At 47.9% G+C, this 24,218-nt stretch overlaps 1 pseudogene; it reads left to right on the top strand.

Annotated features, from left to right (window-relative positions):
* The first annotated feature begins 748 nt into the window (after positions 1-748).
* LOC144109643 (piwi-like protein 1) lies at positions 749-19,743 on the top strand (annotated as a pseudogene).
* Positions 19,744-24,218: the final 4,475 nt, after the last annotated feature.

Genomic DNA, 24,218 nt, shown 5'->3' on the forward strand with positions numbered 1-24,218 from the left:
GTTGTCTCTCTGCTGCTGTGTCCTGTCTCACTTCATCGAACGGAATATCATGCCTTTTGAGGTAAAGCTGTTTTGGTTTGGTTTTATTTATGGGGTTTAATGTCCCAAAGCGACTCAGGCTATGAGGGGCGCCGTAATGGAGGGCTCCGTAAATTTCGACCACTTGGTGTTCTTTAACGTATAATGACATCGCCCAGTACATGGGCCTCTAGAATTTCGCCTGCATGAAAATTCGACCACCGCGGCCGGGATCGAACCCGCGTCATTTGCGTCATTAGCCGAGCGCCATAACCACAGTTCCGCCGCGGCGGCTGAGGTGCAGATTGTGTTATCCCTTGAAGGTAAAAAAACACGTGTTCTGAACATCAGCGCTCGTGTACAGGTGCCATGCAGTTGCCTCCCCATATTTGCTCCTTTTGTCCTGCGTGCATTTTGAAAGTGACGATCGTGTCTTTGTTCGTCGCCGCAGGGCTTCTGCTGCGCACCATTCCCACTTTCGAGTCAACGAGGCGAGCACATAGACCTAAGACGTCTCGCCCTTGACGGGTCTTGTCTTCAACACCACCGCAACGAGTGGGCATCGCTGTAGATCAGCGGCTTGTTGTAGAGCCAGATGGACAAAAACAGCGGCGGTCAAGCACCTCCGCCCCTCGGTCGCGCTCGCGGCCGTTCGCGCGGCAGGGCACGGGCCGTGGTCGTATTGCCCGGAGCACAGCCGTCACCTACGGTGCCTCAATTTCCTGCTGCCATGGCGCCGCCAGCGGCTTTGCCAAGGACGCCTGGTGTTTTGAGGCCTGCGACGGTGTCCTTGCCGGCGCCTTCGGTGGCGCCGTCGATGCCCGCCCTCGACAGCGTGGAGGGCCTGTCGTTCTCCATCGGCAGGGTGGCCATCGGACACGGGGCGCACCACCAGCAGATGGCGTCGATGGCGCCTTCAGCTGTGTTGCCGCCGGTGAGTTATCTCTTGTTTACAGCGACAGCTGTTAAAGGGCCGTTGCCTATGTTTTAGGCCTAGGTCTATGGGGTTTAGCATCCCAAAGCGACTGAGGCTATGAGCGTAGTGAAGGGCTCCGGAAAGTTTGACCACCTCGGGTTCTTTAACATGCACTGACATCGAAAAGTACACGGACCTCTAGAATTTCGCCTCCATGGAAATTCGACCACGGTGGACGGGATCCAACCCGCGTCTTTCCGGTCAGCAGCCGAGCTCCATAACCACTGAGCCACCGCGGCGGCACCCCTGGGTTTTGGGTCGTAGTAGTAGTAATTCGCACCTGAAAGATGGCTTCCACGGAAACCGTCCGAAGAGTTGCTACAGTAGGCACGGGAGGGTGAACGGGGAATGTGCAAAGTATAGAGAGAGCGGAAGAATATGCAACCGGGGGCATTTCAATTCATAACATCATCTGTTAAAGGCCCGTTACCTGGGATTCGCGTCGTAGTGCTACACGAGAACTTAAGTGTTACTCTGTAACTATGCGCATATGCATGTTGCTCTCAAATTCATTAACTCTATATAATGAAATGAAGATAACCCCCCAGTTGGCCCTCAGTCTGGCATTTCACAGTGGTGACACAGAAGACAACTTGCCGAAGTTCGCCCGTATACATTAAACGTCTTAGTGCATTAATCTAAAGACGAGTTGCTGCTTCAACTGGAAACGGAGCGTTTCTACGCTAAGATGGTGGCCGTGGAGCGCAGGTGTCGCCTTTGCCGTCTGTTTTCGCGGGCAAAATGAAGAGACTTCGATACTGTTCATAGTATCACCTCCTTTCCTGCGGTCCAAGCATGGCCAGAAATCTACCTCACTGTCACCGTGTATGGGGTACGGAAGGCTTCACTGAGGTCGCCGTATAGGCCCGCCGAGATTGTGCGCTTCGAAGAGAAAGAAAGAGTAGCATATCCTTGTTGCCAGTTTATATTGTGTATACTGATGCTGGGGTAATTGACTGAATAAGGAGATTATGATGTGCCCAGCTGGGATAGTTTCCAGGGTGGAAGCATTAGGAGATTCACCGTATGGGCTGGAGGTGTATATGTGACACGAGAGCGTGTGGGGCTGTACACATCGCGTACGTTGCAGTGCCCAGTCCTTGTGAATATGAGACCACCGCATCATTGTACGCCACCATCTGGTTGCTGCACGGAGTTGTGTGATGTGTCGCGCGTACGAGCCGCCTGTCTTCGTCCAGCCTTGATGTCATGCGATGGGGGAGGGGGCAAATACTAGGTTAGATGAGGCGTGGGTATTGGTAACGTGAAGAGAGAGACCGAATGGGGAAAGGCTGAAATGACGAAGTAGCCAGGGGTCCCTTGGAAGGCGCCGGGTAATCATGCAATCTGTCGGTTCCGGTGAACGCCAGGAAGGCAGGTAAGAGGTAGAAGAGACCGGTGTCATGTAGTCTGATGTTGACTGGGGAGATGGAGAGAAGCTTCGTGTAAATTGTTTAGGCAGAAGCGAGCCGTGTGAGTTGTTGCTTGGTAAGGAAGATTTAATTCTCTGATAGCATGAAGATAGCTAAAGTCATAGTTATACATAAAGGAGGCCGGCGTGATTACATAAACAATCGCCGCCCTATCTCAATCTTGCCTGTGTCCTGAAAAAATATAGATCGTATCCTGAAAATGCGGGAGACGAGAGGATTTACGACTTTGAGAATGTTCGCGACCATTGATTTCAGGCTGGTTATGCTTTGCGTTATGCAGGAGATTTGTTGTTCGTATGATGCCAAACACTCCTTAAAGGCAGCTCATTGCTGTTCGAGACAAGTACTTGATGAAGGGTTGTTGGATGAAGTTAACTTGGGTGGTACAAAGCCAGGGGGAAGGTCAGGATGGTGCCTGGCTAGGATGATACTAGGCTGAGCAGGTGTTGACTTGGGCAGCCCGCACTAGAACAAGGTGAGCTTTTCAATGAATGAATGTGGGATTGGATGGTGAGACCTCAGCTGCTGTCCGCTTGCTCCGCGGCGCAGGTGTCCGGAGTGATCGGGAAGGGGGATGCGGTGAGGTAATTTGCACTGGAAATCGTTATAGTCTGGCCCAAGTTGCCGTATGACTGTGGACCAAAGCTGCCGCATGAGGCAGGACGAGTGTCGGTGCCCCTTCCTATCTGTGTCCAGGTGCGGATGGGGCAGGCGATCACTTGAGGTGTGGTCCGACCGGAGTGCTATGGAGTGAGGTAGGTTGAGTTTTGTGGGTTTTCCGCGTCATAATGGATGTCGGTCGCAAGGGTACGGACCAGCGTTCATCGAAGAGGAATTCGGTGACCATAGACCGCCTGTATACTAACTCGGTCTCCGCTGTCGGACAGAGCACCTCGTATTGAAAGGGGGTGGTCCCCTCCGAAGTGTTAGCACCACGGTGTGCAGGATTGCGACTCTTCTTCGTGAAGGTTGGGTTCAGAGGTTCAGCATCGCGAGAAAGTGTTTCTGAGCTTTTTAATATGCGATGCCCACACTGTAGGCACTTTTATTGTTTTAGAGCCTTAGTTCGATGTGGTTGGCAGCTATATTGCTTGAACCTATTTGCAGCAGTGAAGAAGAGCAGGAGTTTTTACACCAGCGCGTATCTGATGTAACGGTTGTACGGGTTGTTGCAGTATTCAAGATCACCTCGTTGATCACCTCAAGAGGAGTATGAGTTGAGGCGTAAGCCTATCTGAGTGCCGTGGACGGAAGTTGTGTACGGAAATTTTTAGTACGAACTGTCATTCACAAGTTGTGTGGTTAATAAAAAAAACGTAAGTAACAGTTTACAAGCAATTAACGTATTTGCAATGAAATAAAAGAAAACAAAAACGTTAAAATAAAAAGAGAAATAAAACAAAAAAACAAATTACAAAAACGAAATAGTAAAAGTTAACAAAAGTAACGACGAATAATAGAAATACTGAAAAATAGAGGGAAAGCTGGTTTTTGATGAAAGGAAATGACGAAGTAATTGTCTCACATATCTCGGCGCACACACGAACCGCGCTGTAAGAGAAGTGATAAAGGGAGTGAAAGAAGAAAGAGGTGCCATGTGGAGATCTCCGGAATAATTTCTACCACCTCGGTATCTTTAACCTGCACCGATATCGCACAGCACAGAGGCGCCTTTTGCGTTTCGCGTTCACAGAAACGCGACCGCCGACGACGGATCGAACCAGGGTACTCCTGCTCGATAATCGAGCGCCCTAACCGCTCAGCCACCGCGGCGGGTGAAAAATGGAGGGAAGAACAGAGGACATGGGTTAGGGTTTCGTAATTGTGCTCTTGAGCAGACTTTGCGCATTCGTGTAAATTTAAGTATATCCTTATTGTGAGCGGCGGCTTTGTGTGGAAAGCTGTCTCCTTCCCTCTCTCTATGTTTGCTTGCAGCAGTTCCAGTTCGCACCGGCCGTTACACCTGGCGACAGTGGCGACTGCGGCCGCCAAGAAACCCGGCGTCGCCGCGACGAGTTCGCCGTCGTCGAGACGCTACCTGCGCACATCGACAACAAGAGGGGCACTTCGGGCAGCCCCATCAAGGTTGTTGCCAACTACTTCCGGCTGCTTTCCATGCCCCAGTGCTGCATACACCAGTACCATGTGGAGTTCACGCCGACGGTGGAGTCTAGTCGCATGCGGCGCGCCCTGCTCGTGGACTACATGGACATGTTCGACAAGTGCCTCGTGTTCGATGGCATGTCTGACTTGAAGTCGCCCAAGCGGCTGAACCAGGACATCACCGAGGTGTTCCCGCAGCGGCGCACCGACGGCAAGATCATCTGCGTCCGCTTCAAGTGGGTCCAGGAACTGGCCCCGTTCAACCCGGAGCTGCTGCGCCTCTTCAACACGCAGATGCGCCGCAACCTGGAGCGCCTGGACTTTGTGCAGATCAACCGGTACTTCTTCGACAAGCGCGCCGTGGCGAGCATTCCGCAGCACGCACTCGAGCTGTGGCAGGGGCTCGTCACGGCCATTGGTTAGCACGATGCGGGCGTCCTGTTGGTCACGGACACGCTGCACAAGGTGCTGCGTCGCGACAGCGTCTTCGACCTCATGTCTCAGATCCAGCACGTCCCGAACTACAAGAACGAGTGCGTGAAACGGGTGGCCGGCTGCATTGTCATGACGCCCTACAACAACAAGACCTACAGGGTGGACGACATTGACTGGGACGAGAACCCGGCCTGCACGTTTGAAACCAAGGAGGGGTCCAAGACGTACGCCGACTACTACCGGGTACGTGTTGCTACTAGTGGCATGTTATAGGTTCTGGGCAAAGTGGTCAATTAACTGGTTACGTCGTCGCCATCACATCAGAAGCTTCTTCCAATATATTATGCCAGGAGGGTCCATTCCGAAGTGGTACCCGAATGTTTCCATGTTTGTCTCTCCATCTGGCTCAGCCACCTCTGACTGAATCGCGTTTTCTGTCCTTTGATGTCGTCTTTCTGTGACAAACCACTACCTATCTGGCATGCAGCTCATTCAGTTTCCTCAAACAGTTATCCTTGTGTTGCAAAGCCCAGCGTATTTGAGGGTTGGTGTGCTTAGCAGTATAGCTGCTGGTACGACTGACCTCGTGTGTCCTTGGGCGATGCCATGTGCAGGACCAGTACGAGAGGCGCATCCGCGACATGCGCCAGCCGCTGCTGGTGGTCCGTCCCAAGGAAAAGGACCTGCGCGCCGGCCGCACGCAGAACATCTACCTGGTGCCGGAGCTGTGTGTCCTGACGGGACTCACTGACGAGGTGGGCAGTCGGTTTGAATGTAGTGCTGTTTGACCTTTTCTACGGCGGCCGCTGTTTATAATGGGTATAACTCCTGCGTTCGCGACTTGGCCGGGGGTTTAAGGAGGAGGCGGGGAGGGATCAGGTCATTGATGCGCTGCTCGGCGAGCGTGGAAAAACAACTTGAAAATACAACGCAGAGTGGTGGTAGAGGATGAGGTACCGCGGCAAGACGCATAGGGCTCTGCAGTGACGGCGCGGTGCAGTAAGGGGAAAGAGTGTTAAGTTGAACACCGTAACAGTTGCAGCTGTGTTCTCTTTTAATGTGCGGCAAACGGAAACGTTTGTCAATTTGTCATCTGGCAAACCTCATGGCACTTCTAATCAGCAAGCCCTAGTGCCAGGAACTCCAGTCCAACAATGCCTATATGGCTGTTTGTCACTCGTTTTTTTCTTTCTCAGCGTCAGCTGTTAAAGCGGCAGCTGATATAGATGTAGTTTGGTCATAAAGCCCTGCATTCTACCGCGTGATCTACAACAGCGTCAGCCTTAGGAGCTTAATTTAATTCAATTCACTTGTTACCTGCTTGCCACAGTTGACAGGTTGCAGTGTGCAAATAGGGAAATCCAGCTTTCAGCATAAAGCGGAGAGGGGCTGGGCAAGTAGTAGAGGGATGGTAGAGAAGGTGGGAGGTGATAGGTCGTTAGATAAGAATTCGCTTATTCTCATGACCACGGCTACAGTCGGATACACCTCAAGAACGAAGCGGCTTCTCCCCGTCAAAGGACATCCTTCCAGCCAACGGCATCGGCCGATTCTCATGACAATAGAGTGAGCGGCGCCACAGTGCAGTGAGGAAACTATCCCTTTTTCATTTGCGACTCCTTGCATTGTCACGCTAACAAGGTCGTGAGAAGCACCGGCTGATGCCAGTGGTCGCAAGGCGGTCCTGTGACGGGGGAAAAACGCTTTTTTCTTGTCTTATATTTGACTATAGGTTATCGCTTATGATTGACAAAGGAGATTCCAGGGCCAAATGCAGAGCTAAACGAAAGGAATAACAGCTTTCACCGATTAAGTGGTTAAGCTGGTCAGGGTAGCTCTGCTTAGTCAGCTTATATAGAATAAGTGCCACCTGTGTATAGAATCAGTGCCACCTGAGGCAGGAGAGCGCTCGAGACAACGGGAACATGGCTGTCGCAGTGCATTACCATCGGCCACTGCGTCATTCGTGACGTCATCTATCGAATGCGCCGGTCTACTCTACTGAAGTACCAGTCGTCCTGTTTAGAGTAGAGCGCGTCTGCTGTGAATGCAATGCTACGCCACCCTCCGCGGTGGCCCTGTGGTAAGAGCGCTCGGCTACTGAGCCTTAAGACCTCGGCTCATGGCTGCGCGCTTCGATGGGGGCGGAACGCCGAAGGTGCCCAGGTACTGTGCGATGTGAGCGGACGTTAAAGAAAACCAAGTGGTCGACATTAATGCGGAGCTTAAACTCCCTCAATTTACAATTTACATTTTACTTCGTGGCGTGGATACTTGAGGCTGTATTCCGAAGGTGTTCACGGAACATGCAGGTTCACTTCGGTCCGCACCGGTTGGTTCCATCCCGAAACACGGGCGTGACGGCTGCGTGGCGACACCTGACGTATTGTTTCATGTTACGTCATATTACTATGGTATTGAACTTAGTACTGCATCAATAATAGGGTCATTGCACCAAGGACGGAACACACGGACGCCGTTAGAACACCAGGTGATGTGAATTACTTCGCGCCCTCTATAACGCTCTCCCTCATGGCTTGTGTTGCTGTGGGACGTTAAACCCCAAGTACCGTACTGTACCGTTTTAGTTCGAAAACACTATTATGATTGGTTATCCTGGAGCAAGGTTTTGCGCTGTTTGTGGCTTTGTGCAATCACTGTCGACGGTGCCGCCATCGTTTACAATCCTAGCGCCACCGCTTGGCCAATACTCTCACCCATAACGCGTCGCCTGCGCGCTTCGCCATCCCCGCACACAGCGCGCTATAGCCGTCAGGGTCGGAATCACGTGAGCAACAGCTCATGCCGTGCCGTGTCTTTTCATGCGGTTGCATTTCATTAGCTAGGGTTTATGCAGTTCTGCTTCCCCACATTTAAAGAATTTAGGTGAAAATTCTCTCATTTTTATTCGCGCATGACCACATAAATTCGTTATTCTATTATATGCCTGGAGGCTAAACTTGCGCAGCTTCCAGGGTATTTCAGTCGGCTCTAAATTTCCCCACTAGACGCCGGCTGATTTCACCGCTAGGCCTCGGCCGTTTTGGTTGAACAGGCGAAGCCCGTCTTAAGTTTTTCAAAATGGCGTTTCGACAGTGACAGAGACAACAGTGTCCCTATCGGACAACGCTATAGTGACGCCTCAAATGGACTGTCTGTCTCTATGCATGCAAAAGGCGACAGTTTCTAGAGTACCTTTCCGGTGTAAACATTTTCGAGTACTTCGCAGGCGTTATCTTCGGCGGTGGTAAGCATTCCGAGCTTCGCTCCTTTTCCTCCCACCCCGTGGGCGAAGGAGAGGTGTTTTGTTAGGTAACATAAGTGATCGCTCTCCGAGCGTGTCAGCAGCTTCAAGCATGCTACGCTGTATCCGCATCAACGTATTATCCGTGAAGCTTGCTTCGTTACGATGCGCGGCGTACTCGTGGGTGTGCTACGAGATATCCGTTCCACCTTTTACGCGATTAGTACGCGTTAAATGAAACGTTCGCGATAAGCCACTACGCCGTAAGCGGGCATCAAGATATGAGGCTGAATGGAAGCGGACGCGGGCATTTCGTGCTGCAACTTCCTAAGCGCACGTTTTGCTCATGCGAGTATGCCTTGAACTGGCTTGACGAGGTTTTACTGCATTACAAAACTGGTACCACAAAATGCATAGGACATAGTATGTACTAAAAACCTGAATTTAAAATTGAACGGTTGGAAAGCAGAAATGGAGGTTTGTGCTTCTTCATAAGGTTTGTGTTCGAATTGATTTGAATGCGCTACAAACTTTTTTGGAGCAACGGGCTTGGGGATGGGAAGGCGTCAGCATCTTTTACCGTTCCTTGTAGAACCATAAAGCGTGCCCAGTTTAAGCCATGCCTACATGAATGTATGCAGCTTGTGAGAACTTGAAGATTACGGACCCCGCGCTGTATCGTGGTCGCTAAGGGCACATGTGCTCGTACAAAGTCTAGTTTGCGCCATTTTTAAAAGTGGTTTAGCATATAATGGGTATACGGGCCTTCTGGGACCCGACCGAAAATCTTTGGCGGACTCTGAACCATTGGAGCTACCCAGATAAGTATCGCTGTCCGCCACCGCGGTGGCTGAGTGGTTATGGTTCTCGCCTGCTGACATGAAAGACACGGGCTCGATCCCTGCCGGAGCGGTCGCATTTCGATGGAGGCGAATTTATAGAGGCTCCCGTACCGGGCATTGTCAGTGCGCGTTAAAGAACTCCAAGATGTTGAAATTATCCGAATACCCTCCACTACGGCTTCCCTTATAGCCTGAGTTGCTTTGGGGCGGCCATAGACCGCAAACCACAGTTGCTGTCTAACGGGCCCTTAATTGCCTCGCAGATGCGCGCCAACGTGTCTGTGATGCGGGACCTGGCTCAGCACACCCGCGTGGAGCCTTCCAAACGGCTGCGGAACATGCTCGAGTTCATGGACCGCATCAACAACAACGACGCTATCCGCAACGATATGGACAGCTGGGGGATCCGGTTCGACGACTCGCTCGTCAGAATCGACGCCCGCGTGCTGCCGCCCGAGAAGGTGATGCAGGGCAGCAACGCGTACCGCTACAGCGCGGCCACGGCCGACTTCTCGCGCGAGACGCGCGACCGGCCGCTGCACGTCGCCGTCGCCGTCGAGTCGTGGATCGTCCTCTGCCACCGGCGCGAGGAGGCCAACCTGACGGAGTTCGTGCGCACCCTGATGTCCGTGTGCCCGCCCATGGGCGTCAAGATCAGCCAACCACGCCTGGTGCTGCTGGACGATGACCGGCCCAGCGGCTTCGTGGAAGCTCTGCGCCAGCTAGCCAGAGCGGGCAATATTCAGCTGGCTTTGATCGTGCTTCCCAACAACCGGAAGGACCGCTACGACCTGATCAAGAAGGAGGCCTGCGTCGACCTCGGCCTCCACACGCAGGTCGGCCGAGGCTATTGTTCTTTGTCGCCCGAAGCGGGTAGCGAGCTCCAGTAAAAACTCTGGATTTACTTTTCAAGACTTCTCCGGAGTCTGTTTTTGCGGTTCTGTAAGATGACCATTGTACAGGGGGCCTGCGGCGTCAACAAGCTATCCTCATTACAGCTTTTTCTGCAGACCTCTGGCTTCCTTTAAATTGTATTTGATACCAACAAGAGTTATTATTATCATTATTATAGAGCGCCGAGTCCAGCTTCCTTGAAACGCAATTGTAATCACTTGGAATGAGTGTTCGATTCGCCCTTTGTGTGCAAAAGAGGGAAGGTGTGGTGCGCGTTGATGTGATTTGCTTTTCAAGACTCAAAGAATTTATAATTACCTCATTTCAGTTCTTCGGTTAGTTTCATTTGTATAAATGGAGGCTCCAATTAGTCATAACTGGCGGGAACGCTGTGCATAAAGAGAATAATCACTTCATTTGACGTGGTGAGCACCGAGCAATTCTCTGGCTAGGAGCATCACTGTCTAGTTGGTCGTGCTGTAATCTATATTACTGTCAAGATTAGCTGTTGCCTCTTTTCGCTGCGCTGTAAACAGTTACGCCAAGAGCGATGCGAGGGCTGTCTGGGTGTGAAAGTTGGTCGACGTGTATGTAAGTGTTAACGTAGCAAGGAGCTGTGGGTTCAGATGAGGCAAGTAGACTGGGACAGATGGGGCAAGTAGACTGAAGAAAGCAAAGCCATGGCTAAAGCAGTACAGTGCATAATGGTGCCGATGGCCCTCATTGTTTTCGCTACACTTCCCAGGTGATCCTCGCCCGCACCATCGGCAACCGCAAGAACATCCGCTCGGTGGCCACCAAGGTTGCGGTGCAGCTGAACTGCAAGCTGGGCGGCGAGGCCTGGTGCCTGGAGATCCCTCTGGTCAGCACCATGGTGATCGGCTGCGACACCTACCGCGACTCGAGCTCACCCCATCGTTCGGCGGGCGCCTTCGTGGCCAGCATAAACAAGAGCCTGACGCGGTGGTATTCGCGCGTCTCCTTCCACGACACCCACGAAGGACTGGGCTACTCGCTTGCCTCGCTGCTGCGTGACGCGCTGAGCAAGTACTCGCAGTGCAATGACGGCGCTTCACCCCACCGCATCATCTTCTTCCGTGACGGGGTGTCCGACGGACAGATCCCCCAGGTGAGCATTTCTGGTGGTACTCTGTTTACCTGCAGTTTTAACGCGATAGCGTCAGAGGCATTGTTACCCAGAACACCAGGCATTGGCCTTGTGAGCGAAAACATTCTCCGCCAACGCTGCCCCAGTGTACGACTTCATGGTGTTAGCTACGGGAGCTTCGTATTTGCATCGGTGTGCTGATCAGCAAACGTGAAGAAGAGTAAATACGAATGTTCGCGAATGTTTCTTCGGAAACATCCCTTCTAAGACACAAGCAGCGCCGTCTACCTCATGGATTTTGCACTACTATTGCATTTTACAGCCAGCTTTGCTATATCCGGTATATTTCCTCGTTAAAACGTGTGCAGCACAACAGGATGAATCGTTTGACACCAAGCGGAACCCCCTCCGACAGGCGGTTCGACCGCAATGGCCGCCTGAACATCCTCGTAATGTACGGTATGGGGCGGGAAGATCATCGGTGCAAATCTGGCGCATATTTTGGGCTTCATCTCAATTAGCAGTTTTGTCCTTCGGAACATGTCAGGTCATTTGGCACCACTTTGAAGATTCTGCATCTTGCTCGTGGCCCCTAAAATTTATGCAAATGGTGCCGTTCTACTAGCACATATATAACGAGTCGAAAGTACAGGTATGTATTCAGGCGCTACGCACCCACTTTTGCTGTAATGTAGCGAGGTCACGTGGTAATTTGACCTTCACTGCATATGGACGCGTCCTTGACAAACGTAAGTAAAGTCACGAGCATGATTTTGGCAGGTGGCGCCCACAGAGCAACCCAGGAGGCAGGTGGGCCATCTAGGTCACGTGGCCTTGCGGCGTCGTCGCAAGCTGCCTACCGGATAGGGAGCAAGCTACGCACTATCGCAGATGGCAGTTAATCATTGGTGGCTCATAAAGAGAAACCTGGGGCGCACAAGGGCGCAGGCACGTTTCTCATTGCTTAACCGCTGAACCACTGCGCCAGGAGGGGTATGAGGAGTCCCATGGTTCTCTGAATGTAGAAAATGACCTTCTGTATATATAGGAATCAACCTTTTTTGCTGTCGCGCCATATCGTTAAGGTGGAGCTTAAATGTTATCTCCAATAATTGTACTGTGGCCTGTATTGTTATTTCTTGGCTTTAAGAATGCTGATTCTTTCTAGTCTTTGCCCATCCTACCTGGGCCACTCAAGCTCTGCAGTATTATGTAAATAAAATGAAATAATGTAGATGCATGTAGAGTGTATTGCAGGTTCGTAGTGCAGACATTTTGCGCTGTAACTGTAGTGGTGGCAAACATCCAAAATTTCCAGAGCCCTTCAGTACGGCGTGCCTCATAGCCTAAGTAGCTTTGTGCCGTTAAACCCATGTAATCCGTAAACAATAAACTTCCAAATACAAGCGAATCAGGTTTACAGGTAAGCTGCTTAGTTAAATTGTTTTCGCTTGCTACATAACTATTGTGGTTATTCAGATAGTCTCAATGTAAGATAAGTGGCTGGCCGATGCTAATGCCCTCCCCTAAAAAAATTCCAAGAGTTTCTGTCGACTTTCAGTAGAAATACATCGAGAATCTATTACTGTGTGCAGAAGTTCTCTGCAGGGGATGTCAGTTATTAAGAGTTTCCAACATTTGCTGGTCAAGAAGCACACCCACATTCTCTTTGCGGCTTCTAGAAAATCGAATTTCGAAGACGTGATTATGGCCTGGTATATGGCACAATATGGCTTCGAAAACTTCGTAGCTAGGATGGTGCAGGCGTCTCATCATCTTATCTCTCCCGTCTGGACCGGCCTTTGAAGGTCGCAGAAAGAATATGTCTAACCATCTTTCTAGATAATAACATGATTGACCTGTTTTGTGGCGTTCGTCAGAACTGGTAATAAATACATGAGCTCGAGGATTCATTGCATCTCGGCAAACATTTTGCGGTTGCTAAAACGTCATGGCGAGACAGACTTCGTCATTTTGGCCCCGTCAAACTGCAAGTTATTGATAAACATTTTTGCTATAGCGTGTTTCGTAGCAGGGAAGAAAAAAACATTTTAGAGCGATGAGTTGGATCGATGCAGAAGAAATATGACAGCATTCTTCTTTGCCTCACCAGTCTATTTCATTTTTCATTTTATTCTAATTATATTTCTATTCCAGTTCTGAGTCCATTGTCTCCCACTACCCAGTCTACTACAGTTGTTTTCTATGCAAAATCTGAGATTGCGGCGAGTCCTCTTACCACTACCTGCGCAGTGCGGGAGTGGTTATGCGATATCAGGCCTTTACAAAATTGTCTATGATAGCCTATAAACTTGTTATAGTCTCTATTGCCTTCATATAGATATTTCTTTTTGTCTATTCATAGTCTATAGTCTGTCTGAAGACAAAAGTCATCAAAAAGTGTATGGCCATAAAATTTTAGAATGTGTATAGACTACCTAAAGGATTAGTATTGCCTACCGACTTTTCTCTAGCATTTGTCCATTAGCAGTCTATAGACATTATAGCAAAAGTCTGTGAACAGTCTATATCATTTGTTCATAAACAGTCTATAGACATTATAGACAGAAGTAAAGGGTCAGTCTATTGACTGTCTAAGAAAAATTTTGTAAGGGATAGCTCTGCATTGGAAGGTGGCCGTTTCAAACGCAGCCTTTGAGAACCATGTGGTTCTTCCTGAGCTGTGCGAGAAGGAATGGATTCAGGAAGCCTCAATTTCGCACACTTCGTTCTTTGGAAGGCTATATATTCTGAGCGGGGGTCTGCTCCTCATCCATCGATCCCCGTCTTTCTCCTCTCCCCTGCAGGACAGTTGACAGGTGGAGGGTGGAGAGAGGGAAGTCCCTTTAAGGTGGATGCTTCACGTAGACTTTGCTGGCGAGTTTTTCGCCTTCATGGTTCATTTAATGCTATCACATTAAAAGAAATTGGAGAGGACACTTAAGCTTCGCATTAATGGTATAACGCGATAGCGGAGTGGGTTAGGCTTTCCATTCTCAGCAGTTTAACACCTTTGAACGCATTTTTCATTTTTTTTCAGTTGTTTCAGTTAAATAATTGATCAGTCACACACCCTAAATTGTGTTAATTAGCATCATCAAGCATTGGCTTATAATTCTGAGAATGTTCACATATTTAAACACCACTTCTTACATTTTATTCTTTTCTTTAATATACCAGTTCTTCAATTAAACTCAGTTATTTATTGAACTCCTCATCGCCTATCCCACACCAGTTAATCGTCGATCACTAGAACCGCAAATTGGCATGATAGGGTTTTTTACGCAGTACCGATTATAAAACGCCGGATAGAATTCCTACCGCGAGCTAGGCTCGAACTTAGTACGTTTATGCTGCGCGAAACGTTGAATCATAAGAGACAATCCGGAACATTGTGCGGAAAACGCTTGGCATGGTAAGATTTGTTTTTCGCAGCCCCAATTTTTTAGGGGCCGAATACGACGGCGGCTTTTCGACCAAACGAGATCTATACTCAATCCCCTAAAAACGTTTGGCACTGAGCGTAACAAAGCTGCATGAGAGCTGCGAGATATGGTGTAGTGAAGGGCCCGGAGATAATTTAGACCACTGGTGGCTAATTAATATTTACAAGCAGTTTAGCTTGCATTTACATTTCAGACTACGCGGGTGTTTTCACATTTCGTGTCCACTGGAGATGATGCGGCCTCTGTGTTGGAAGTGTGATCAAGCAGGAAAGTGCTCTAGTGGACCACGCTTAACGTTTTGCCGATGTGTTGCAGTGATTACAGAAAGCTTTTATTCCACAGTAAACTTAGATTTTTTCAAGAACGGTAACTTTTTGTAGCAAGGCAGGCTGGATTTCGGACTAATAGAGTAGGATTAGGAATCAAGAGGTTGGGCTCTGAGCATCTGCCATGTACGTGCGCAATGAATTGATTCCCGGGAGTTCAGAATAGCATGAAAAAAGTTGCAGATATTGGAAACTTTCCAGATGGCATCTGCGTGGGCGGTCAATTTTCTATGAGGATGTCATCATGGCTAGAAAGTATGTGACAGGCATGCACGTCTTGCTCGGGACCAGACTCGCGGCAATACAGTGCGGCAATCGAAAGTTTTAGCATAATGTTTTTTGTTGGTTTCCACATGAGATGACGGAAGCTGTCTGATGTGAAACATGTAAATTGGATGTTGGAAGCCCGAGCGAGTGGCGGTAAGCAGATTGGACTTACGCGCGGGATTCCACCATGCTTCATAAATCTACACATACATGGCTGCCACTGGGGCCTGGATGAAAGCTCCTGGTGAAACTCCTGGTTACTATATGCTGCTACCTGGAGCCCTGGGTAGCGCATGCGCAGTTGGCTCTGGCTCAGTTTTTTCCTTTAAAGGGTAAGAATTGCATGGCATTTTTCACGGCTTCGTGTCATTATGATCTTGCTATTATTATTTTATTTATGAAATACTGCGGACACTAAGTTCAAGCAGAGTGGGCGTACAAGTGAGCGAAATAAGAAAGAAATAACACTGGAAAATAGACAGAAATAGCGCTAATTGGTTAGACCACATGGGGCAATGGTTGATTTATTTGATTCCATTCTATTATAGTTCGTGGGAAAAATGAAAACTTGTAGGTGTCTGTTTTGGCGAATATAGGGGTTAGAAAACTAGGGTGGTAATGTCGAGTTTGTCTGGCAGATAACGGCTTTAAGTATAATGAGGGGTCCAGACCAATTTGTTCTCTAATAAAAGCGCAAGAAACTCTAACCTGAACTTTTTTCTTCGGAGTTCAAATCGTTCAATTTGGTTAATTTCCATCAAAGTGGCGGGGGAGTCAGTCTTTGCATATTTATTAAAGATGAATCTAACAGCCTTTGTCTGTATTCGTTCCAAATTGGCTATGTTAGATTTAGTATACGGGTCTCACACTACGCATGCGTATTTGAGTTTTGGTCTGATTATAGAAGAATAACAAATTAGCTTGATGTTAGGAGGCGCGTTCTTCAGTTTATGTCTTAAGCAGCACAATTTGCGAAATGCGAAAGAGCAAATGGTATTGATATGCAAGTTCCACGTTAATTTGCTAGTTATAGTTATGCCTAAGTATTTGTAGTTAGATACTTGTTCAAAAGGGGACGAAATTAATTTGTATGTGTAACTATGTGGTATGTTTTTCCTTGTTATCGGAAGATACACACTTTTGTCAGCATTGAGAACCATGCCCCATTGGTCGCACCATTTCAAAACATTGTTCACAGCATTGTTCAAAACATTCTGGTCATCCCTATTAGTAATTTCTTTGAATAATATACAATCGTCTGCGAACAGTCTAATATGCACTGATGGGTTAATTACTTGAACAATGTCATTAATATATAAAAGAAAAAGCAGAGGGCCCAAGACACTTCCCTGTGGTACACCGGATGAAACTGGAAGAGAGCCCGAACATTGTCCACCAACTTCAACAAACTGCCTGCGGTCCTTTAAGTATGCGGTTATCCAAGTTATGAAAATCTCGGGAATCATCAAATCAAATCAAATCAAATCAAAAAATTTATTTTCAACATTGATACAATGTTGATGGCTTCCGTGACAAAAAGCTGTGAGGACAGCTTGACTAGGTCAGGGAACCATTTTGGCAGCAGCGACTTCATATGCACTTCAATAATTCAAATACAAATGAAATGTGCAACAGACTACATACATTGTCCTACTTACTGAGTACAATAGTTAAAATGCAAGTGAATATTGTAATGGAATACACGGACTTCATTCATCAACTTAACTACGCCACAAAAGAATTAAGAATTAGAATTAGACTTAGAAATATTTTATCATGAGGAACTTTGTCGAATGCCTTGCTGAAATCTAAAAAAATTGCATCAATTTGGCTCTTACTATCTATACAGGATGCGAATGAGTTAATTACCGTAATAAGTTGTGTTACTGTCGAGAAACCCCTTCTGAACCTGTGTTGTAATTCGTTTATGACCAAATGTTTTTCTAGAAATTCATTCACACAGTGTGCAACTATATGCTGTAGTAGCTTACAGCACGATGAAGTCAATGATATGGGACGATAGTTTTGCAACAAAAGACGATTTCCTTTTTTGTAAACGGGGACAATTCGGGCTGTCTTCCAGTCATCAGGTAATTTTCTTGTCAGCAAAGAAGCACGAAATATGATCACGAGGAATTTCGCCAGGGTTTCAGCATAACGACGAAGGAATACATTTGGAATACTATCAGGACCACATGACGTTTTCGTTTTTAAGTTTAATAACATAGAAAAGACACCTGAATAAGATATGAATTTCACTTCAGAAAGATGATACACCCGGCTATTTGCGGTACACGCGCTCGGAGCGGAAAATACGCTTTGAAAGTACTCATTAAAATGCTGGGCAATAGCCATCTGATCACATACCATAGCGTTGTTCACCGAAACTTGTGACACGGTTTTCTTTTTCTCACTGATGTAATTCCAAAATTTACTTGGCTCGTTTTTTATGAAATTTTGAAGTGATGTGTTAAAAAAATAATCTTTAGAATCACGTATGGCGCATGCTAGATTGTCGAGCAAATGTTTAATCTGTTTAGGGTGTGTGTGCTTCTTCTTGTGCCGTTTTACCTTTCGGCGGAGTTGAATTATGCTACGTGTCATTCATGGGGTTTCCTAACGTTCTTTTTTATATTTGCTTGGCACAAAAGTTTCGATGCAATAAAAACAAATTTTTTTTAACCGGTCCCAGAGTGCGCAGACATCAGTATCATCGAAATCAAGAAAGCATGTTTCTAGATGCTCAGTTACAGATGCGTCGTTAGCACGTGAATAATCTTTAAAACAACATAGTGATGATTGTTTGTTTTTAGTGTGTTGTACCAAAGGCAAGGAAGCACTAACTAGGCAGTGATCAGAAAGCCCCTGCTACACAGTGACAGTAAACCTTACAAGATTGCGAGGCAGGAACAACAGATCTAATAATGATTTCGTGGAACCAACTTGACGGGTTGGTTCATGAACTTCTTGCATCAAGTTGTGGGTTAGCATTATATTAAACATTTTATTTGCATGCTTACTGTTAGCACCAAAACACTCAAGGCGTTCCCAATCCACACAAGGCAAGTTGAAATCTCCCATCAACAAAATTTTGCTATTTTCGTGCTGTGACATGATTTTGTAGTTTATTTAAGCAGTCAGGTCCAGAATCGGGAGGTCTATACAGAGCTTATAAAACGAAGTTGTGACCCCAACAAGACAATTTTACGCATAGGCATTCAATTTCTGGTACCTCGTCCTGAAAGACGGCCGCAATTTGTTTCTTAATGAGTATAGCTATGCCCCCACCTTTATATTCTCTATCTTTTCGAAATACCGTGTAGGCGGGAGAAAAAACATCATCATCGTTCACTTCGCTGTGAAGCCACGTCTCCGTAATCACGGTAATGTGTGGATAATGCTGTGATAAGGTTATTTCAAGATTGGCTGTTTTATTAACTAAACTTCGTGCATTAAGGTTCACTACGCGCAGCTGCTTACATTGTTCCGAGTGACGTCATGCCTCGTCCTCATGAGGTGTTCTAGGTTTTGAGGAGGCTATCTTTACCCGCTTTTTTTGGGATTCATCCCAGACGAACATATCTTTATCCACTTTTAGCTTATCGTGAAAAAGGGCGACCTTCTTTTTCGTGACAACGTTCAGCATTAAAAAATCTCGCAGGGGAAATAATGAGGTGCATGTGGGGTAATTTATTAGAGCCAAAAATGTCCCGAAAGCGGGCGGGGTCGGGGCAAAAGTGGCGCAAAATTCGAAATCACAGCAAGTGGACGGAGCTAATGCGTGGCGCCAAATCTGAAAAAACCGGAAGTGAAGCCTGAGCGAAGCATGGCGCCAGATTTGGAAACGAAGCGTGGAACCAAGTTAATAAAATCAAAATGTGCAATGATAGAATCTAATTTAGGCAAAGAGTGGGAAAGAGCGGCGAAGAGGCGTCAATGCTTATGAATTCCCCCAATGCGGGTGCTGCAGTGATCTCATAATCTTGTTTAACTGTTATAAATTGGTCTCAAATTTCTCCGTTTTCAGTTCTGCACTATTAACCTTATTCCACCCCTCTGGTTTTGAGCCACCAATCGTCCAGTCACTTTCTCGCAACTTCCAATGTCCTCTGCTGCCAGCAGCAATGCACTGGCAGGTGGTGCTGGTGGCGGCAGCGGGCGCGACTGAAGCGTGTCTCGGGTGTGCGCGGCGCAGGTGAAGGAGTGGGAGATCAATCAGATCGTGGCCTCACTGCAAGCGCTCTTCCCGGGCGTGCAGCACAAGCTGGCCTTCGTGGTGGTGACCAAGCACATCGCCACGCGTTTCTTCCTCCCGGGCTGTGAGCACGTGATGACCAACCCGCTGCCGGGCACAGTGGTCGACAGCGAGGTGACGCGCCCCGAGCGGTACGACTTCTTCCTGGTGTCGCAGAGCGTGCGCCAAGGCACCGCGGCCCCGACCCTCTACAACGTCATCTACGACACGACGGGCCTCAAGCCGGACCACATGGAGCGCCTGGCCTATAAACTGACCCACCTGTACTTCAATTGGCCGGGCACCATCCGCGTGCCGGCCCCGTGCCAGTACGCCCACAAGCTGGCCTTCCTCGCCGGCCAATCGATGCACGCGGAGGACAACCCGCGCCTCTCCTCTACCCTGTATTACCTCTAAACTGCTGGCGTTCGGGGTTTGCCGACGTTCGCTGGTGTGAGGAAGGTGGGAAGGGAGGCTTGTGCCCTCTGCTTTCTTCTGCACTCCTGCGCACAGCATCTAAGGAGTACGGAAAGGGGCTAAGCAGGTGTGTGTGATCGACCACCGCATGTTGCCATGGCTTTTCATGAACCAAGCGCCGGCAGAAGCAGGGAGGGCCTTTGTGCCTTGGTACTTTTGTGCCTTTGTCCCGCCTCTGTTGCACTGTTCACCCACCATGAATTTTTGCCTGTAAATGCTGTCAGTTGCTTTACTTTCAAAAGTTCTTGAAGCAACTTTTTGTTTGTTGTGTGGTCATTACATATTGGTTTGCTTTGAATTTGTATAGAAAGTTTTTGTGTGTAAATGTTGTCAGTTGGTTGGTTTGCTTTCAAAAGTTGTGCAAGAAGCTTTTTGTTTTTGTGTTTCTTGATAAGTTGGTTTGCTTTGATTTTGTACTGAAACTTTTTGTTCGTAAATGTTGTTCTATGGTCTGGTTTTAAAAGTTGTTGAAGCAATTTTTTTTTGTCCTCTTGTGTTTACATGATGGTTTCCTTTATATTTGTATTGAAACTTATAGTTTGTAAATGTTGTCACAAAAACTTCACTGAAACTGATTTGGTTGGGGAAGTTGTGCCGTTACCATTTGGTAAAAAGCCTCCTGAAGCCTGCGAGGTTCCTACATGAGAAGTTGATGGCCAACCCTATTCCTCTGCTTGCTGCTTTGCTGGGTCTCATAGTTGAAGGGACCATTTGTAACACTCATGCGCTCAAGAGGGGTTAACTTCTTGTGTGAGAGTAAATAGGCAGAGGGCAGGGGAAGCTAGGTCTTCAAAACGGAAGAATTGTGCTACACCAAGCAGTGTAAGGATCTGAAATTGAAGTTTTTTCCATGTAGCATCTGGGCATGGAATTATTATCCGGCATAGATTTATGTTGTCTTTAGACATTTTGATTTGAATTGCGACTGCAAACACTTTATGAAAAACAGTAGTACTGGTCTGGCTAGGATAGTCGCGTAATTTCAGTATTGTATGCTCAGTAAAGCGTCCCGAGTGCTTCCAGGTTTCTACATGTCGAATTTTATGACATTTCCCCGATCTTTTACCTTAACATCATAGTTTACGATACGGGTTTCAACGCTCATGCCTGAAAAGGGCTAAGTATGTCAGTAGGCGCAGCATATGGCAATGGAAGCTCTATGTAGCATAGGGATCTTTAAATTCTTGGCTTAGGGGCCTTTTCTGAGCATAAATTATAAAAATTAGAAACTAAGCAACCAACCTGAGTCGCACGCATTGTATACGAACTAAAATTCTTAAATTATAATGGACCTAAAAATGCTAATTGCTTCAGAAAGAAGGGTGTTAAGTGGAATTGGGATATGCCAAAAGTGCAGTTATGTGATTTATACAAGGTGTGCATTATTTCATTGAACGATGTATACCGTAACGTTTCATATTTCTCCGATGTTTCAACAAGCTTGGCAGTTAACCGAGTTTGTGTTATATCGGATGGGGTGTGTAACATGGGAGGTCAGGTGTGTAGCTTCCACTTTCTCAGTCAAAGCATTGAAGGTTGTTTAAATGGTATCGATATGTTCGGCTTCATGTCAGTGAAGTGCTTCTTGCATAAGGCTATTTTCTTATTTGGGATATCATACATATGTAGCAGTTGCCTAGCTTGAAATTACTTTTGTGCACTTCTGGTGATTTGGACAAACAGATTCTTTTGGATATATTTTGCAGTGTGTTCAATAAAATTCGTACCAAGTTTCCCGCTTGAAACACTTGCGCTTCATTGACGTAGCATTGGTATGGGACAAGTACTCTGGCTTCATGGCTGCTGTCTATGCAAACATTACGTGGCTGGGTTCTTCGCTTCGTGTTGTGTAGTGTTACGGTATTGCATGATACTCGTGGCTCTGGTGGTTAATGAGATAGGAAAGTGAAGTGTTCAAAAGCTGCGTGAAACCTACCCACGCTGAAGTTTTCATTTGTTCGTACCAAAATTTGGGACACCAAGAAAGATGCATGACCGCTTGTGTTAGCTGCCCTGCGTGTTTTTCATGCCGGGTCGGTATTCTAGGTCAAAACTCCCATTCTCCAGGGAGGCGAAACGAGAAAGACTCCCATGCGTTAAAGATACCCAGGTGGTCGAAATTATTCAGGAGACCTTCACTAAGGCACCTCTACCTTTCTTCTGTCTCTTCCTCTTTTATCCCTTCCCTTACAGCGCGGTTCAGGTGCCCACCGTGATAGGTGCGACAGTTACGGCGTCATTTCCTTTCCTCAAAAACAAATTTTCATTTTCGATACCTAAAGTCCGCTTCACATAGCGCGATTGTCAACGCAGCGCAGTGTATATGAGCCGTTTTGCGACACCAATTCGCGTCGCTGTCGTCGCAGACCTACTGCGACTAGCTTCCTAGAAGTTTGGCGCATTGCCGCACAGTCGGTGCGATCATTCTGAATACCCCAGTCGTCAGCTTGGGTGCCTTGAGGCACCCTACGGCCAGCTTGGTTCCGGCGGTGTGCCGCCTGGCAGGAAACGAAGCTGTGGAAACCAGATTTTTGGGAAATAAAAGTGCGTGCTAGCTGAATTTAAACAATTCTGCAAATTTAGACAACAAATTACACGTAATTTGGTGGTTTAGTATTGCTAAGTACGAAACATTGTGGCAAGCATTGGGAACATTAGCATACGGAACATAGGGAAAGCATGGTTCTTTGCAGGTGGGCCCCACCGTCACGTACCTGAAAGCACGATTGAGGTGTCCACTGACCTATGGAGCAAGTTATGCGCGTCTTGAGCTTTTTCACCATCGTGCCAATTTACCATTTATAAAAAACCGCGTTTACGCAGCAATGTCTACGCCAACCCGCATGGTCCATGTGCCGTGTTCCTGCTACAACACTGTCCACGCTATCGCATGCTGCGCACATATGTCACTATCGGAACATCAGTTTGACATTAGCATTGACGAAGATAATGATGTGAAATTCTCAGCCCGAGACTGTGCTGCAAGGCTCTCTCTCCCTCTGTCTCTGTTTGCGTGCGTGTGTGCGTGCACGCGTCCGCGCGTGCGCGTGTGTGCGCGCGTGCGTGCGGACATGCATGCGTGTGTGCGTGTGTGTGCGCGCGTGTGTGTGTTGATCACATGTGTGTGTGATCGCACCTCAACTTTTTCTTTAGGCTTGATCGGCTGCGGTGATATTACAGTGCTTTCGTGCACTGCACCAGCTGCGCCGATCTTTTCGCGCCCTCGAGAGTTCGAATCGCAGTGGAGCAATGTTTATTTCATTTATTTAGGGTTTGCAAAAGGTCAAGCTTCACACAATACCGGTAAGCTAGTTTGACGTCTGAACTAGTGATTTCGCACTGCAATTCCGTTATCTGACAAGGGGCATCAAGAGCAAAATCTTCGTTGTCTTACGGGCGTAGCACGCGAGGAGCTCTTTTCGATGACACAGCTGGCCGCCGCAGTTTTCATCCTTGTACTTTACTCGTAAAGATCTGCAGAAGGCGCTCACGCAACCCGAACTTCTCCAACCGAAATCGCCACAGGTCATGGTATACCCGCCGCGGCGGCTGACTCGATAGGGTTCTCGTCTACAGAGCCGGAGAACCCGGGTTCGAACCACCGCGGCGGCCGCGTTTCGATGGAGGTGAAACGCAAAAGGCGCCCGTGTGCTGTGCGATGCCAGTGCTCGTTAAAGATGCCCAGGTGGTCGAAATTATTCCGCAGCCCTCCACTACGGCACCTGTTTATTCCTTTCTTCTTTTTACCCCTCCTCTATCCCTTTCCTTAAGGCGCGGTTTGGGTGTCCACCAAAACATGACAGCGTGGCGTCATTTCTATTCTTCAAAACCAATTTTCAGTTCTCAATGGCATACGCCGCAGCCGTTTGTCGTGTCGGCCCACGCAAAAGCGGTGTCTGACACATTGCCGATCATCGGCCTCTGTGCTGCCATTGCTGAGGGGCTGTTCACGAGTACCACAACTGCCTTTACAGACGAATGGCTCCGCTAGGAATTTCTCCCAACGCGCCAAGAGCGCTGCGCAGTCAGCGGCCGCATCCGTTAGCATATAACTATTCCCGCTCGCCTTTTCCGCGTACTTTCCTATATACGGCGGTCTGAAGCGGAGAAGGTGGCCTAGACCCCGTAGGGAAAACCAGAAGCGGCAACATTTGAGGAGTGGCTGTTCCACTGCAACCAGAAAAAAAATTAGTGCAGTCTAGCTCAGCTAATCCAGGATATACAAAGCGAAAAATGTCGGCGTTCGCTCTGTTCATTGGTGTTGAGAATGTTCTAGACGGCGATGGCTTTGAGCAAAAGAACGGCGCATATGTGGCTACCTGGATATACGGATGCGTCATTCGTGCTTTGATACATGTGGCGGTGGTGAGAGAGAGATGTGGCCTATATGCATTAGCGCTGACAGCGTTGTGGCT

Source organism: Amblyomma americanum, chromosome 11 (genome assembly GCF_052857255.1).
Source record: "Amblyomma americanum isolate KBUSLIRL-KWMA chromosome 11, ASM5285725v1, whole genome shotgun sequence".
Taxonomy (NCBI): Eukaryota; Metazoa; Arthropoda; class Arachnida; order Ixodida; family Ixodidae; genus Amblyomma; species Amblyomma americanum.